Source organism: Sarcophilus harrisii, chromosome 2, assembly GCF_902635505.1.
Source record: "Sarcophilus harrisii chromosome 2, mSarHar1.11, whole genome shotgun sequence".
In the NCBI taxonomy this organism is placed as follows: Eukaryota; Metazoa; Chordata; class Mammalia; order Dasyuromorphia; family Dasyuridae; genus Sarcophilus; species Sarcophilus harrisii.
The window spans coordinates 318,816,289-318,820,806 of NC_045427.1; the positions used below are offsets into that span (position 1 = coordinate 318,816,289).

Sequence of the window (4,518 nt, forward strand, 5' to 3'; positions counted from 1 at the left end):
GCATTAAGTTATGGAAATCTGCTAAGATTTTATTTCAGAAAGTCAGCAAAACCCAATGTTGCTCATTCCTTCTGAGAGCCTGCAGTCCACAGAGATCTTTGTTATAAGATTTTGGAATAATGAAGAAAATAGTATTTGTCTATGATGTAATAGAGATTTTGGTAACTTTAACTTTTGTAAAAGGTTTGAAGGTGACCATTAATTATAAGGTGACATTCAACACTGAGCAATAGATTTGCAATTTTTTGACCAGGAAAAAATTGTAGTTATTTCATCAATAATCAGTGGTGTTAAGTAGAAACAAATAATACATAAGAATTCTTGTGGGACACATATGGATTTAGAAAACCACATGTTAGTATGACATATGTTTTGAATTTTTATTTATTTTGTTAAGTATTTCCCAATTATATTTTAATCTAGTTAGGGAGCACTTGGTAATGTTACTGGCCACAGGAAGCCCTTGGGAGTTTTGTTCAACACCTCTCCCAGGATGTGTAACAATTTTTCTTCACCATCAAAATAATAACACTCTCTCAGAAAAGCAAAAATTGATAAGACCACTATTACATTCATCCAGACAGCCCTTGCTAGAGGGAGGCAGGATGTATAATTATTGTGTGCAATAATCCATAAATTGTAACACTTGGATATGTTGGGAAAAGTCTCTTCAAAACCAATTCTTTAGAAATTGTATGGACTACAGATAAAGCACTCAGTAGCATATTCCTTGTAGTGACCTTTCTTCCAACTGCTGAGATTTTCACAGTAGATTCAATTGGACAGTTAAAGATAGGGCATTTCAGACAGCAAGGAAATGAACTCTCTCAGATAATGTCACTGACTGGCAACAGAGCTCCACTCCACTATGTTGATAGATATTCCAATCAGCCACACGTTGTTTGTGGTCAAGATGGAATGTTGAGCATTCGAGATGTTAGACAAGGTAGCAGCATTCCAGCATCTCCACTGAAGGCTCACAAAGCTAAAATGTGGGACCAGCTGTTTAATAGTTCTGAAAATGAATCCCTTTGTCATTGGGGTGCCTCCACAGAACTTCCTGAAAAATCCTTTCACCAATGTGGAAGTAGTACATCATTATTTATTCTAAAAGTAATTGATTGAATGTTATCTAATTCCTGGCCCAGTAGCAATCTTGCAGAAGACTGTATTAAGATCACTAGCACCAAACAAGACATTGTCTATGAATGATTTTGACGTTTTAGGACCTTGACAACTTTTCTCATGAAAATATTAATACAAAGTCACATTTCAGAGTTTGATTTGCCTCTATTTTAATAGTACTGATCTTTTGAATCCCAAAATTATGAATAAAGTTTTCATTAGAAACCTTCATTTTTTAAGAGCAGAATCATCAAAAACGAAAGGACAATTTTACATTTTGACAGTTGTATGTGCCTGTTATTTAGCTGTAAGATTTGGTATCTCATTGTAGAAAAATTTGAACATTCCAGATTTGAGCTGCTATATTATATGTTTTAAGAATCTCAATTATGTTAAACTTAACTATAATCATCCCTGAATTACATTTTGCTAATCCTTAAGAAGTAATCATGAAAATGGATAAATTGATTTTCTAAAGTGTTCAGATGTGAAGACTTGGCATTGTGAGAAAAATGAGAGCAACATAGAACAAAAAGGTCATTCCTTGTGCTATCTTTTCCCTTACCAGTTTAAAACCCCTCTTCTCCCTTTTGTGGTGGTGTATTTGAAAGAAACATTTAACAAATATTCCTCAAATTCTTACTGTAGCAAAGGCACAAAACTAGGCCTTAATACTAACAAACCAATTCTAATTAAAGAGTAATGTTTCTTTACAATGATGGTGAACAGGGTATCAGTTTCATTTTCTCTCACTAGTCACTGGCCAAAAAGATCTCTTATTTTATCAACTCTTCTACATCCTTAGTAATTTCTTTCTTTCTTTCCAAATTCTGTTCCCTTAAATTAAATGAGTTATATTTGCTTTCTGAAAAGAAGAAAAAATGTTAATTAGAACAATTGAAATAAATATTATCTTCCTAAACTTCAAGTGTGATATGTTAATATTTTTAAAAATAACAAAATATTCTAATTTCCTTAATAATGCTTTTAAACTAAATATTTTCATATACCTAGAACAAAAAATTATTTTTGGTTGAAAACTTTTAAATTATCTATTGTGAAAATTTTTTGAAATTTTTTTAAATTTTCAAATATTGATTATAAATATTTTTCTAACAATACCTTAGTTAATTTAAAAGCTTTCTAATCCCTAGTTAGGTATATATATACATACATACATAGATATGTGTATGTAAAATATATATACCCATATCTATGTATATACTGGATAAAATAGTCACTAACCATCGAAAAGCAATGTCACAGAATCATAGAAACATATAATTTAAAAGCTGTAAGGAGCCTTAGAGGAAATTTGATTTAATCTCTACTTGAAAGGAATCCCTAGTATAAGATACTTGGTAAGAAAACATCTAAAAACTGCTTGAAATTTTCTAATAAAAGGGAAACTACTATTTCTCAAAAGCAGTGCATTTCATTTGTGGCTCTGGTTTTTAGAAAATTTGTGGGATTTTTGGCTGTTTTTATATTGAGCCTAAATTTGCCATTTCGATCCAGTGTTATTGGTTCTGTCCCATGGGACCAAGTAGAACACATCTGAGTTCTTCAGTGAATGGCGGTTACAATATTTGAAATTAGCAATTATGGCCCAACATGAGGCTAAAACATCTCTAATTGCTTCAAGTGATTCTCATGTAAAATAAACTCTAGGCCCTTTACCATCATCTTTGCCCTACTCTGGATGCCCCCCCAGTTTATTAATGTTTTCTTTATGGCATTGAAAACTAAATTTTGCACCGTGATACCATGAGGTCACATAACTAAATGTGGGGGTTGGGGAAAATTTGGCATCAGTAAAAGGTATCAAATATTCTGTTAAGATTTAATACTTTATGTAAAAATAAACTTACACATCTATTATTTTGGTATGCAAATTTGATTTCATCTTTAATAAATGGTAAAATTATATGTATGCCAAAGAATTATTTTAAAATAAATTTCTTTATAATTTATTATCAATAAACGTTTAATTTGTGTGCAATTTTATATACCTACATACTCAGGATCATGCAAAAATTTTTCTGGTAAAAAGGGGTCATGAATAGAAAAAGTTTAAAAAACCCTGGTCTAAAGGGCTAAGTGCAAACCAGTTCTCACCCCATTATTCCTGGAAATTGTGGCTCTCTTAATGTAACCCAAGCTTGTGTTATGACCACATAATACTGTTTGATACTGAGTTTACAATCCACTAAGACTCCCAAGATCTTTTTCCTGTACTTCATCTTATAATTGTAAAGTTGATTTTTTGAAGCCAAGTGTAACACTTTATATTTATCTCTTTTGCATTTCATTTTATTAGCTTTAGCCAAGAGCTGATTGTCACAGTATTTTTGGGTCCTGAAGACCATTGTGTTAACTCTCCCTTCCACCCTTGGGTCATCTACAAATAAGAACATTGTTCTTCATTTACTTGACACAGGGTTTTAGGTGATACAATAGTGAAAGCACTCTGCAGGAAAGCCTAGTTTCAAATCCAGCCTCAGAAACTTTTTAGCTGGGTGATTGGGGGTAAGTTACTTAATTCTGTTTGACTCAGAATCCTCAATTGTATAATAGGAATTAACAACAACATCTCTCTGACAGGTTTTTTATGAGGATGAAATGGGATATTTACAAAATGCTTCTATTTTTATCATGTACATGCATATATACATGCACAAATATGTATGCACATGTAGTTAACAATACTCTGACCCCCGTTTTCAAATATTTTGACCAAAGGGAAAACCCCACCCTATCTTTGCCTTATGCAAAGTCTCTTTTCATGTACAAATTACTTGTAACAAGTAATAATTTAACATGGTTTGATTTTGTGATATCAGTGGTCATGCATATATGCTTTTACTGACATTGGTTTGATTCATGACATCTGAACTTGGCTATATAAAATCAAATTGAGCTGATTTCTTTATCTTGATAATTGGTTGGTTGGTTAGTTTTATTCCAATCACATGTTTCACTGCTCTTTTGTTGTTTTTATTTTTTTTTAGTTTTGAAGAATGGATACTCTAAAGAAATATGCAAAAATTGCAATTCTTAAAGAAAATTGTAAAATTCTTAAACAATTCAATGACTGTGATATAGCAGTTGTTGGTAAAGGAAAAAATTTCAAACATTTTCATTTCAAACATTTCAAAATTAAGGCAAGTAACAAAATAGTATTTTTGTTATCTGGGTTTCTCCTCTTCATATAAAACATCCATCCACACATATTCTAAGAATTTTTTTTTAATTTCCAATGGGACTAAAAGTCTTGTTCCCATTGAAGAAATGGAAAATTCTGATAAATATATTAACATAGTAAGAAGTGGGATTATTTTGGAATTACAGAAGTTTCCAAATGGAGATGGAATGTCACAATACAACCTTGTA

At 31.5% G+C, this 4,518-nt stretch overlaps 1 pseudogene; it reads left to right on the forward strand.

Annotated features, from left to right (window-relative positions):
- The first annotated feature begins 440 nt into the window (after window positions 1-440).
- LOC100934477 lies at window positions 441-1,234 on the forward strand (annotated as a pseudogene).
- Window positions 1,235-4,518: the final 3,284 nt, after the last annotated feature.